At 39.1% G+C, this 14212-nt stretch overlaps 1 long non-coding RNA gene across 2 annotated transcripts in view; it reads left to right on the top strand.

Annotated features, from left to right (window-relative positions):
• Positions 1-14212, top strand: part of LOC142602925 (uncharacterized) — a 72874-nt gene that overhangs the window by 44607 nt on the left and 14055 nt on the right. For both annotated transcript variants that reach the window (XR_012836779.1, XR_012836780.1), the window contains exon 7: positions 14098-14193. This is a non-coding gene — a long non-coding RNA (uncharacterized LOC142602925). The remainder of the gene's footprint in view (positions 1-14097; positions 14194-14212) is intronic.

Below are 14212 nucleotides of genomic sequence, written 5' to 3'. Positions count from 1 at the left end.
CACAGATGCTTAGAAGAAGGATACATCTAATACAAGTCTTTGATAAGCAGGAACATTTCTCCCTTGGTTGTCTATTTTGTATGCATAGCGTACATAAATATTTTTGCTTTCACACTTATTCTTCCTTAGAACTCAGTTTAGAATTGAACTGCAGCAGATAAGAGAAAGCATAAGACAAGATCTTAGTTTCATATGTGGATTGTATGCTGCTTCATGATTCAGTCCTGAAACTGTTTTCATATTTACTGTATTATTAGACCACCTTTTTAAAACTTAGTAAATTCAACATCCTATAATACAGAGGAGTTAGAAAAATGTATGAGTAATCTGTTAAATATTATACCAGCTTTAGATCTTTTTTTTTTGTTGCCACATCCAACAGGTTTCATGTTTTGATTCTGTATTTTTGTGGTAAATACAGAAGAGCTGTGTTGTTTACTGGGAGGAAAATTGTACCAAGTGTTACCATGAGAAAATTGAAGCTTGCATTTTAATTGAAAATTCTAGACATCCTCCTTAAACTTTTTCTTTTTGATGTTGTCATTCATATACTTCAGATCTCTGGGGTTTTAGAGCTTTGTTTTAATTAATCTTTTGAAAGTTTCTGCAAGATTGATGTGGGCAGTGAATTTTGTCAGTCTTGTTTTGCAATGCTAGTGTTTGTGGCTGACAAGAATCTAAGCTGAAAATATGTGAAGTTCTCTTGTCAGAAAGGCTTATCAGTCTCTTCAAAATATGTGTTCTATAAAATAATAGCCTTGGTCCATTTTGTCAAATTCAATACTGCTCTGATCTATCAATATTTTGGGTAGCTATGTTACACCAATTGTCAACAAGGAAACAAGCTTCTTGCAAAAGGGCATTTTTCAACACTTCTTATTGTAAGTCAGGGCATTAAGTTGCAGTACTGACGATAGCTGGAACCAGTTTGTTATACATAAATGAAGTCATCTGATCTGTACCCAACCAGGAGAGTATTTGTATAAGCTTCTGATTAAATCAGTAATCTGCTCTCAGGAGCTCTTAAAGACATTGAGCTAACTCCTTTCCCCCAAATCCACAAGACCACTATTTAAAAATAGGTAACCTGGTCTTGCATGTTGGCAGCATTTATGGTCACTGTGCCATTTTCATACAAGGTGCTAGGCTTGTCTATAAGACCAACGCTGAGCATAACCTGTAGCTTCCAGGCTTGCTCACTATGCCTAAGTCCACATCAGGTGGCAAAGTAGAATAGGATCTGGAGTTAGTGAGCCACTGATAAATCATAATGGAGTGAAGCAGAAAAAAAGATGCTCAGATGGAAAGGAGATCTGCAGGCAGCTGCTGGTCCTTGTGTCCAGCAAGTGAATGAAGCCATGCTATGGGCAAGGGCAGCAACACTTGTGCAGGTACTACATTGGCCCGCCTCATATTCTGCTCCTTTTAATGACACCCAAACGCACTTAAAACCATCAGTTTCACATTGTCACTTAAAGTAAAGAGAGGTTGTTTAATAAATACATACGATCATCCTCTCCACTCAGAAGAGGGAGCCAGAAAGCCAAACTCGGGGAATCCTGGGGGGCCGTAGAAATACGAAGGCTGCTGAGAACACACACATGCAAATGGCAAATTTGATTACAACGATGGGCTGTCTGCTCTGCAGCTCCTGGAAGCCCACCCTCAGCCATAAAAATGCAAAAATAGTGCAACAGGCAATGTGGCAGAACAGGGCGCTCTGTATTCATTCACAATTAGGTGTTCTATTCTGTTGTCACCAGATGCTGCCACGCACATTACACAACAGAAATGGGATTAGCAGGAATAACAAAAACCTGTCAAAGCACAAAACCATGGCCTAGTAGTTCTGACAAATTAAACAGCCTACAATGAGTGCCAGAGCATGAAAATCACTCACCCTTCCTCTTCTATCTCTCAGAGGTAGGCAGTAAATGCCTTCTTAAAGGCAGGCCACCATGTAGCCAACACTACGAGTAGAGGAAAAAAAGCCATTTTCATTTCTGATTGAGCGTAGATTAAGGACAAACCACCTGACTAGTGACTATCTGAAAGATACTTGTTTCATTCTGTTAAATGCAGGATAATTCACGTGCTCCTGGTATGTCCTCAGTAACCCATGTTAGAAGCGCTGTTATACCTAGCTATGCATTTCTATACATAGGAGCTTCCATGGAATGCTGTTAGCTTGATTTGTATCTGTGTAATGCAAGATAAAATAGGTCCAATAGCTATGTGAAACTCATGTTTTGCTCACCATGCTCATGCTGATGGGTCATCAACACAGGATGCAGAGGGTGAGAGAAGACTATTTGTACAGAAACTAGCTCCAAGGCTGGGAACCAGATGATGAGTTCTTTGTGTGTTGCTCTGGGATAGCTGCAGTGTTTGCAGGTTTTTAAGATAAGAACAGGAAGCTCATGTCTGCTGTAGCCTGTTTTACTTATCTTGAGTTTAATAATGGTGTCATTAAGCTGAGCAGCCAACTGTGCTTAAAGTTTCTCTAGGGCTATATGACGAGTTGCTCTTTGTAACCCAGTTGTCCATTCTGCATCAAACTCATGTCAAAAGCAGTGACTTGTAACAAGCTTTTTCACGTGCTTTTTTTCAAGGCATCTTTTGGGTTTCTGGGCTGCCTGTCAGTCATCCTACCTTAGTATTCTCTGTAGATGGTGATCATTGGCCGCTCTTACCGCATCTGTACAGCTCTTCAGCTGGAAAATTTTTCTCCCAACCACTCTCAGACATTATTTGCTGGTCCTAAACTTGGTGAAATTTTATCCTTGCCATAACCTCAGCTATGTGGTTCTTCATTTTTGCTGTGTGTGATTTCTAATAGCATAAGTGAATGGACATCAGCTATGGGAAAATGGGAGGTAAGTAGCTGGAAGATGAAAATCTTTAGGCAGCTTTCTAGATGATACTTACTTTCACAGTGCTCTTCCCCCCCGCCCCCCCTACTTCTTTATCCTCACTTTTTTTCCTGCCTAAGGGCTGGCAGATAAGTCACTCAGCTTTAGCGCTACTGTAAGTTTAGATGACCAATTCAGCAAGGGTGACAAATGCTACTTTCTTGCCTCTTTCCTGACCCCGTAAGATTTCCAAGATTTCTTCTGGGAATTACTTACAGAAGATGTATTTCTTCATCTGTGCCACAAAAACCATTTTTCCCCTTTATTTCCGCCCTCTGAGAAAGTCCTTGGAGTAATAGGTAAAATGTCAGAAATAATTAAGAAAAATACTGATATACACTGTGGCAGAGAATTATACCTTTTGAGATGGTCGTTGCCATCATCTGTAATCAGTCCCCTGATAGATATAAATACCAGTTTTATCACCTTGTTTTAGATGATGATGTGTTGAATCAATGTTGATGAAGACTATATTTTGGCAACTTTAGCTAAAGGGAAAGAATAGTTTCAATTGTGAGGCAGAGGACACAAGCTCAAAATAGAGAAAGTAATCGACACAGAACACACACAGTCCTTTATATAATATCTATTTGATCCCGTTCATAAAAATATTTTCTTATCTTTTTTGTTCTTAATTTTTCTTTTACTTACTTTTACCTTAGGCACCTCTGTGCATGGAAAACATCTCTGTAAGAGTACTTAGACAGCAACTGGTGCTAATACGTTTAACATATTAAACACTCAGAACACCATGTCTACAGTGGCAGATAAGTGGCAATGGCTAGGCTTAAAGAGCTTAGGTCACTTTAATGTTATGGAGGAAAAAATAGGTAGGTGCTGGTTACATCTTAAGGAATTTCCTGTGGTGTGGTGACTCCATAGTATATATACTAATATTGTTGCAGCCATATACTACAGTAAATACAAAAAAAAGGCAAAGGGACCAGAGACTTTCCTATGGCATATCTGGGAAATTCATAGTTTTCCTCAGGGCTTACTACAGAAGATGACAGGCTTTGAGATAAAGGGGCATCCTGAGTGAGGAGACCGCCACCGTGAAGAGAGTAAGAGAATGAGCTTAAAGGGGGGGTGCTTTGCAAGATAGCAGAGACATTGACAGATAAGAAATGGAGATTTGATGTTAGCGTGATAGAAAAGGTAAATGCAGAAGACAAGGAAAGCTACAGGAAGAAGAATAGGAATGGCAAGAAAATATGAGGAAAGATGTACAGAGGGGAAATTGGCCTGAAAGAAACACAAGGCACCAGCTGGTGCTGGCGTGGCGCTCTGGGCTGGCGATGCCACGGTTCTGTCCCACAGAATTTCCTGTCTAGGAGCTTGCTTTCTGCTTGGCTTGGAGAGCATGGATCCAGTTAGTACCCATGCCCAGGAGCACTGTCTTTACTTTTCAGGCTAAGTGGCTATTTAGATTATTAGGTGTTTATGTCCTTAAGAATGAACCTTTTTGTCCTGTGTCTTAAAAGAAAAGGCCATATTTATTTTCAAGGGAGATGGATCATGACTAGATTTATAGTACCACATACTCAAAGATCAAATTGCATGACCGCAAGCATTTATATTTTTATTTATAGGAAATAATATAAAGGAGCACAAAGCTTATGTGCAGCTTAAGTGTTGAGCATTTATCTTTTTCAAAATGCATTAGAAAGGCAAATGGACTTGGAATGCCAGTTAAAAAGCAAGGATCACTCACTGTAATTTATTACTTTTTGTATTTCAGTAGAATTGAAGTGCGAGTTACAGTGCCTGCAGATCAACTTGAACTGCTCGACTATATTTTATGAGGTACAAGGTAGCAATTGGTTGCATAAGGAGCTAGAGATTTGGTACTAAATCCTCTTCAACTTTTAAATTATACTTCTGTATTCTTTGATTATTATTTTTTTAAAGCCTTAACAGCTTTGTCTACATAGTAAGTAGATACCTTAATCTCTTTTGGAACAGATCTCCGTATGAAAAGCCTTGCATCCAAATGCAAACTTCTGTAGATCACTCAAAAAAAAAAATTGCAGACCTGGGGAATTCTGGGATATTGAGACAGTGTTCAGGGCCAGAGTTCTCATGGTCTACATTAGACTTAAAAATTAGCTGGGGCCAAAATCCTCAGCAGAGGCATGCTGTGTTCACATGATAGACAGTCCCTCATGCCAAAACAGTGTAAACAAACTAATCTACTGCCTCAAAACTTTTATATCAAACCCAGACTTTTTCCAGAAATTTTTCTAGAGCTTTTCTGGTGTGTTTTAATCTCTCTCTATGCTTAAATTTCTTTTCTCCTTGTCTATCTATTCAAAGCAAAACTAACAGTGGAAAAATTATCCTCTCTGCATCACAGATAGAGCAGATCTCTGATGAAAAACAATCGCTCAATGTTCATTTTCATTACACAGGCATGAAAATCCACTGAAGCTGACTTAGGAAGTCTGGATTTTGCTGCCTTCATAGACTTCGTTATCCTGGAAGCACAGAAAACTCCCTGATGTCTGAGACCTGCATGCAGTCTCACAGAATACGATATGTGAATATAGTCTAATACACGTATCAGGGAGCTGGAGAGTACATTGTCTTTTCATGTAAATGTATTAGCAAAGTCCCCAGAACTAAATTCTTGAAGTGGTTAGGAAAGCCGACAGAACACAGCAGAGCTGGAAACTTTTTCACATTGCTCAGCAGCCTGTGTTGAGTGGCTGGGCTCAGCAGAGCACCGTCCACATCCAGTAAGTACATATTGTTGGCATCACCTGAAAATTATTGTTATCTCTGGAAGACTGACTGTCATGTGGATAGTTTTAACGCACAATATGATGTGCGGTATGAAGCAAATTTTGCATGTTTTCAGACAGAATACAAACCCAAGAGCTGCAGAGTATATCTCTGCAGAAATAGCCAAGGGGCACTGGCAACCAAACAATGGCTCCTGGTGGCCCAAAACATGGTTCTACTGGAGCTTCTGGAAATGCCCCATGTCCTCACCTCACTGCTGGCTCGACAGGGCTTTGAATCAGGCCTGCCCAGCTGACATTGCAAAGGCTGAGTCTGGCTTTACATTTTAGCTTGGATCAGGAATGCACTTCTAAAGCAAATCTCGTGACCGTCTCCGCTGTTTATGCTTTTGTTCATGTTGAGGAACTCTCTTGAGTACATGAACTGGAATTAATTTTGGATAAAAGTAAACCAGAAGATGTGCTCTAGGACTACATCTGACACTCAAGCTAGAAATAAGTACTCAGTCTGTGGGGTTAAACAAGAGATAGTGCAAAGTAAAATTAAATAAATAAATGAGAAATACTTGTAATATAGAATTCTGGTCCTCACTGTCAAATGTTTTGCTCTGCAGATCTGCTTCTTCTGGTCTGCACTCTTTACCACTGTGGATGTAGCCTTAAGGTTCAACTGAGCATTTTTTTGCAGTATAAAAAGATCTTTCTGGTAGCTTCAGAAGATGCTCGATCTGTCTATAGTTAAGGTTCTTAAAAAGTGAAATGGGGAAGATAATACTTTCTTTATCAAACAGTACACATCTCAGATGAAAGCCTGAGTAAGTCCAAAGTGTAGTAATAAATATTTTAACTCTTACTACGGCTCCAGGATCCTCATACAATTCTCTTTAATATATACGTATGTTTTAAAGGTGCAGATCTGAACTGCGAAAATACACCAAAGTTGATGGCAGTGCAAATAATCAAATCCTCTTAATATAAGCTCTGCGTGGTCTCCCATATGATGTTTCAGTGCCTGGTAATTGTTTATGGACCAGTTTCCCCTACAGTGCTGCTTGTATATGTTATATATAAAGGGAAAGGAGAACAACAGCCTCTCTTGGTGTAGCAGACAGTTGCTAAATAAATCTGTACTGGGCAGGTACAGCGTCACCCTAAATGAGGCATAGATCATGAATCAAATTTTAGAAATAATGATACTAGCTAGGGCAATGTAGCACTGTGAATCTTTCGTGAGAAAAGAAAAATATATTTCACAGTATTTTGTTTCAGCTGTTTCAATAATACCTAAATTTTGTTCACTGAGGACTTCATGCCATTTGGATTGTTTTCATTGAAATGTGAAAGCAATATACCCATATCCAAGTGAAATTAGATTTAGGGTTTTTTTCCCTCTTTTTGAAAAACAAAGGTACTTAGTACACAACATAGGAATTGCTTATGACACTGGGATATCAAGCCATTTTTGTGGAATTGCAAGAAAACGTGATAAAACACAATTTGCTGTTAGTGCTGTTGGCAGTGCTTTGAACTGGTGAAAGAGATACATTCCTTATTATTCAGACATATTTTACTGTCTGTGTTAATGTACGATAAATATACGATCAGTTCCATAAGTCCTTGAAAGATATGATATTCACTTCAGTATTTTAAAATGAAGTTTGATCCATCTTAAGTTTCAGCATGAGTTCTCATTGGCAGCATGACGTTAATAAATCATCAGAGCACCATTGATCAACTGACTTATTTAACACTGCACAAACAGCAAGAACTTATACAGGGCCACAAACCCTACTCCATGCCTTTGCCATTAAGAAAGTTAATAATTTCACACTGACAGGTTATTAAGTTCTCTCTAGCCCCAGAGTTAATATGAAAAACATTTAGAAGTGGTTTCTGGGCAAGGAACGAGTTGGGTCCGGTCCCAGATCAGGGTGAGCTGTTCCAGGTGAGACAGTCACTGCTAGCTCTGTTCAGAGCCTCAGCCTCTCCACCTGAAAAATGGGGGAAATTATTCTGGTCCTTATAACGTGGTTACAGATTGACTGGGTCCCATTCCATTCAGTCCATTTTCTACTTCTGCTGTAGGACAGCATTTCCCAAGTGCTGTAATCCTTAACCAATTATCTTAGACTTCAGTCTGACTCGGCTCATTACATGTTTCTCTGCTCTCCATTCCCTGCTCATCTTTCTTTGATGTTGCATTTTCATACATTACATTCCCCACGTGCACTTGTAGGATTCAGCCTATATTGGCCTTATTATAACTTTCACTATCTTCATAATGAACTGGATCTGTTTTCTCATTTCATGTAATGAAAAGAAACCAATGTCAAATAGCAACCATTAATAGCAGGAATTTCTCCATCTCACTAAACAGAAACACTCAGATCTTCACCTTTAGTAAAATCTGATCTAACTCTGTCTCCTTTGAAACACCAGCCTGGCATCTAAATTAGGTCTTAGATTAGAACAGTCATCAAGACTCCCTCTTTCCTCTAGGAAAAAACCCAGAAATATTTGGAGAATGGTTCAGCCTTTACAAGGTGAATCCTTAAATACAAGGTGAAGGTGTGTGAACACCCTCCATGGAGCAGGGGAGCAGCCTTGGACACCTGGCATCCTGACTTCGCGTCCTTTACAGAAGGAACAGCTACGTAGGCCGTATTCTTCAGCCTGCCAAAAGGCAGAGAAGGTATCAAAACGGGTCAGAACGCAATGTGTGGCCGAGTGTTACCTGCCGTGAGCTCGTGTGCTGCGGGTATTCATCCTTAATGGGGGTTCAGCGGGCAACTGGAGAAGTTCACGGAAGAGAAATCCAGCAAGGACTGCTAACAGGAAGCCTCTAAGACGCAAATTTTTGGAGGCTGGCACAGTTTTCTGGGTAAATATCACTAAATGTTTGCTCCTTTCTTGTGCTAATTCCCAGACATCCACTTTTGGTCACTGTCAAGGACAAGTGGGCTGAATGCAGATCTTGCACAAGCTGGTAAGACACTTTTTATGGTCTTCGGTACCTCAGCTATCTGCCTCAAGCTGGTGGAGTGAATCTGTGCCTCCATTCCCAATGTGTGGTTGTGGGTTCCCCGTGGAGGGCGGTTTGATCAGACCTGCTAACGGGCCTGCTCCTGCGAGCCGAGTTGCACATACGCATTAGCATTTGTTAAGGTAAAGTTTCTAACATAGCATTAAATTGAGTTTTAAACGAATGAGCTGATAGAAATGCCATCCGAATGATCGCGTTTCAGTTCAGCAAGACCGGATTTCTTTTCATTTGAGAGAGCTCTGATCTAATTTCGTGTCTTCCCACTGGATTTTTATTTCTCCCAGTCGGCAGTGTAATGGGTTACATTCTGGTAAAACACACAAATATTTTCTAACTGCAAACCATCATGTTCCAGTGGTTTCAGCAGTTTCAGCTTTTCAGATTGTTATCTGCAACCGCCACTTTTTTCCAGATTGAATGTGCTGCTATTTGAACTCTGATCCCATGGATAGAGCGTGAACAGCACCTTTAGTAGGATGGCAAATGCTGTCTGTTAAACCACGGCCGTTTAAATGGTCATAGTTTCTTTGTATACATTGACCACTGAAAAAAGAAAATAAGTTCTGGTCTTTTACTAATGGATGAATTGTGTGAATTAGAATAGTTAACTGTTTTAAAGCATGGAGTGTATATGTGCTGAGTTGTTTGTGGGACTGAATTTCTAATACCTTTTTTAATTGGAGGTTGAATTCAGGTCCAAATGGGCAGATCTTAATAACTATATAAACCACTTATCACACCAGTAGGCAGATCTTGATGTGTCTTCAATATTTAATTCAGTCAGATATCTTTAAATAATTCAGTGATTTTTAATTAAAGAAAATACGGTATTTAGTTGATTTTTAATTTTTTTTTTAGGCCAGGGAATATTTATCGACATGATTCCATGCCTTTACTCTTTAATATCTTTTCTTTCCCTGCTTGGTATTTTATGGCTTTTTAATTCTTTCTTAGTTACATATTTTTCTAAAAACAGGGACTTTGATTTGTAAATGTGAATGTGATCAATAAAAACCTATGGCTTCAAAGTGTCCTTATTTATATTTAAATCCTTCCTCTCACCTGCTGTTTGTTGCTTTTTAGTTATGTCACCAGTCCCACTGGAGCTCAAAAAATTTAGCCGGTCCTCTCTAAACTCCCAGACATGTTCTTTTCCCAAGTAATCTCCTGTCCCTGCAGCTTCTGATGTAAAACAGATTTAAGTTTGTGTAGAGCAGAGGTCAACATGAAAGCTTAAAACAAAACAAAACAAAAAGCTGGTATTCAACTTTTAGCTCTGGTTCTTATTATAACTCAGAGCTCTATTTTAGTAATTTAAAAATGGTAGTATTGTTCTACATCCGTACCCTACCTTTTACTGAATTTCTTAGTGGCTGTGATGCTCAGTTTAGATAAACTTCTAGACTAGCTGATGATCATTTGGATGAACTGCTGCTAGTTATGCCACAATGGTAAAATTGACAATTATTTTACAAATTGAGCTGTGTGAAGTTTGCATTTATTTTGCTTTAGGTTATGGTCAAGAGCAAAGCTTTGAACCCATTTGTCCCATTCCTGAGTAGTTATTTGCAGAGTCATGACTTTGGTGAGCCTTTGGTATGGGTAGTAGGAGTAGTGACTTCATGAGATCACTTCAGTGATGGATTTCCTAAAAGTTTATTGCTAAGTACTTCAATTTTATTTTTTTTTAACAGAACAGCTTTTTCAGTTCTGTAGCTTTGTAGTAACGCATTCCTTTCTGAATGCCTCAGTAAATAATCATGAGTTAAGCGTTGAACGAGGATTATATACTGCATGCTATGGCTCAACATGTTAGTCCGTTTACCAGTGTCGTATATATGTACCCAGCCTTCTGCATTTTTCAGTGCTTAATCAGATGGAAATAGCAATTGGAGGTGTAATTCAGTGTTGTGCATAAGGTCATTAAACCCTGTGGTAATGGGTAAATCCAGACCCTGCTGTGGCCTTATAAGGCAATTTGGCAAAGAAACCAGTGCTATTTTACCGAGCCAATGAGAGTTGGACAAGGACTGTGTCCCTGTTAAGGGATGAAGCCCCACTGTCGAATTTGCTTCGTGGAACATGTCTAAGCTGACAAGGATCTATACCGAGCACCTTCCAGCCTCTCCTCTTCTTCTAGGGAGAGGTACATACCCAGAACAGCTCTAGAGCTGCTCCCTGGTGCACTCCAAGAGTGTTTGTCTCTCTGCTCTTCAGTTCAACATCCATCTTGAACATAAATTTCTGTGGAAAAAGTACATTTTCCCCAGGAATTTCATTCATGCAAAATGAATCCTGAGATGAGGTAGAAGGTGATGAAGGTATTCACTGTAATAATTAATTATAAATCAGAATAAAAAGCCTAATATTATAAAGGTTTAGGCCTTATCCTGTAGTGGGTTAGCAATTAGACTGAAGTTAGAAGGATACAAGAAGTATATGCAACTCTATGGGAGCTCATAAAAGAATGTAGTTGGTATTCTGCCCATAGCAAAATCTGAGACTAGCTCTCAGCTCTGAATTTGGTATTAATTTAGCATCTCTTTCACTTCTGGATAAATGTGGCCACTCTTTCCTCAATGGTCATTTATTGCCCTTCTGGTAGAGATGGCTTCTTCATGGACATGGAAGATGGGGTAGAATGCAGAAAGCGGATACAAAGGCACTGGTGAAATGGAGTCATCTGAAAAAGTAGAGGGAGGGGGGGTTTTATGTCTGATAGCTAAAAAACTATCATGGCCCTAGGGCCTTCAAATGTGTTTGATTCTTTTGTCTGCAGTAAGGAATCTGAGCTCTTTGAGTGTTTTGGGGCAGGTCAGGTGGTTAATTTTGAAGTAGTTTGCCACAGCTGTGTAAATCTTAGAGAACCCCGTGAGGCTTCGAATGCATAGGAGATCTGAGGTGGACATTGTAAGAGGCAGGACTTTGTCACAAGAAAACTGTCAATGGCAAGGGAGAGTCATTTGCAGATGATTCTGAGATGGAAGGAAGGAAAGAATGAACTCGCATGAGATTTGGATCGAGGAAGCCATGGGGTATTCAAGCAACAGATATTCTTTAGAATCCACTGAAGATTATTTTAATACATCTCATTCTTTGCGCAAGAGCTCTGTAAAACATGCTGAAGCGTAGGAAATGTTAGAAATGTCAACAAATGCTATTGTTAACCCCAAAGTGCTTAAAAATCATGAATTCAGCTCTGAAAAAGCTTTAGATGACAATAATAGAAAAAACACATGCAATGCATATAATAAAAGCTAACATGCCCTATTTTCAAGCATTCTCTGATATTATTAAGGGTTACAAACGTTGTCTTTTTATTGTTAGACTTAATATATTGCATATCCTCCATTTTTACAGACAAACACTAAATAACTGAGACTCGCATATAATCTTGAGCTGGCAATATTGTCCAGATGGCAGTCTTTTTCCTCCGAACTGTGCAATCCATCTTCACCCTTGTTTCCATATTAATTACTCATCCACATTATTGTATGCTGATTAAAGCTAAAAACCTAGGATTTCCAGGCCCTATTTCTAACCCTTTTGCACTACAATATTGAAACATGGTTGTTCATAATCTTGACAATTATTTTTGTGATGAAATCACCACAAAGATATCCTGGTAGTCTCTGGTTAAAGTTGAAGGTGATTACATTCAATCTCATGTATGTTCAGTGGACACTTGTTTGGCCAATGTGGCAGGTTACCATGTGAAAATGGGTAAATTTGCAGAATGCGTTAGAAGTTTTGGTACTCATAGGAAAACTGTCATTTTACAAAATTCAAAATTTCCTACCTTTGCCTCTCTTGCTGTTGATGCTATCAGAATGGAGCATATTGTGCACAATTCCAGAAGCTAAGCTTTATAGTTCAATGGTATTGCAAATCTTCCTTTGGAAATACAAGATACAGCCCTGAAACTACTACAGGTCCTAGTCTGAGTATTAGATGACGTGGCTGTTGAAAGAAACGTTGTCTCAAGAAGGTTGTTTGTAGGCTAAATTTCCACCAGCATCAAGGAATTGGGTGAGAGTTCGTGTGCTAGTGAAAGCTTTGGGACTTCTTATATTGAAGATGTTATTGCATAAAAATATGGTAATGCATTTCATTTTGTTTGCTGGAGGGTCAGATTCTGTCCCCTGTATTGTCCTTCCATAACTACTTTAGAGAGGTTCACCAAAATAAATAGGGGTATTTAGAGAGCATTGGCTGCTTCCTCTCACAAACAAGACTATCAAGACACTTATTTTCATGGAAATTATTGTTAGAGTTTAAAAACCTGTATTATAATTACTTAAACCTCTTCTTTTTGGTGCAATCTGAGTTAAGTAGGTGAAAATTCTGTCTTCAGAATCTCAAGTTTCAAAAGAAACATAACTCTGGATTTTGGATCGACTGACTTCCCTTTCCAGTGATGTGTCACGTCCAGTATTTCAGTGTGAAACACTGATGTGACAGACTGCCATAATGCAATGTGTTTAACCACCTCAATGATGCATCAACTGGAAGGAGTTCCCAAAGATTCAGTTCCCACATGCACACACAAAAAAAAAGCGGGAGAAACAGTTTGGGGAAGCGGAACATAAATCTTTTTCACATAGTTTGGCACAAATTTAATTACGAAGTATTTGTAAATGTTCAATCAATTAGATCACTCAATTGTTTAACTTATAACTTTGAAGGCAGATTATCTTTTCCAAGAGAAAAGCTTCTCTTAACCAAGACCTTTTATGTTAACTGCTCCAGAAGGAAAATGCTACATTTGCCATAGGATGTAAATAGAGATGCAGGAGAAAAGTGTGTAGTATCACGATGTCTTTGGCTGAATTTTAGGATTTTCATAGGAATGAGCTAGTTAAACCTTTAAACTTCCAAATTACACATACAGAAAAAAAAAAGCAACTCACTTTTTTTTCTTCCCAATACTAATTATGTGTAATAGAAATAGCCATCTAGTGACTTTATCATATTTGATATTTATAGTGGCAATTCAATATTAATTGCAGGTAAATTCATATTTACAAGTCAAACAAACTGAAAGCCCATTAATTTTTCCCCAATTACTTTTCCAGAGTCTCACTTTCACACTTGTTTTACTTGTAACGTATTTAAGTTCAAAACCTGGCAATTCCCATACAAGATAGCATAGTCTTCATAAATTATCAACAATCACTTCACAAACATTGGGAACCACAGTTGGGTGACTTGGCTGGCATCCGGGGGCTAGGGAGGGAAGGCTTGTAAATATGGAGATACAGAAAACTAAGAGTGAGATGGGAGGGAAATCAATACCAGGAGAGTACACACCACGCATGGTTGTATTTCTTGAGTATCACTTTCCAACTCTGTCATCAGGGGGGAAAAAACTTGTAATAAACATTCTTTCCTGCTGCAGGGGCAGAGCATGCCTGTCGGAGAGCAGGAATGCTGCTGGTGGGTTTGGCAGCCCCACGATGGCACCAGAAGCAGCAGTGAGACGCTGGAGCTGGAGGTATGTCCCCTCTGCGGAA

The sequence above is a fragment of the Balearica regulorum genome, chromosome 9 (assembly GCF_011004875.1).
Source record: "Balearica regulorum gibbericeps isolate bBalReg1 chromosome 9, bBalReg1.pri, whole genome shotgun sequence".
In the NCBI taxonomy this organism is placed as follows: domain Eukaryota; kingdom Metazoa; phylum Chordata; class Aves; order Gruiformes; family Gruidae; genus Balearica; species Balearica regulorum.
This window is presented reverse-complemented; position numbering and strand designations above follow the sequence as displayed.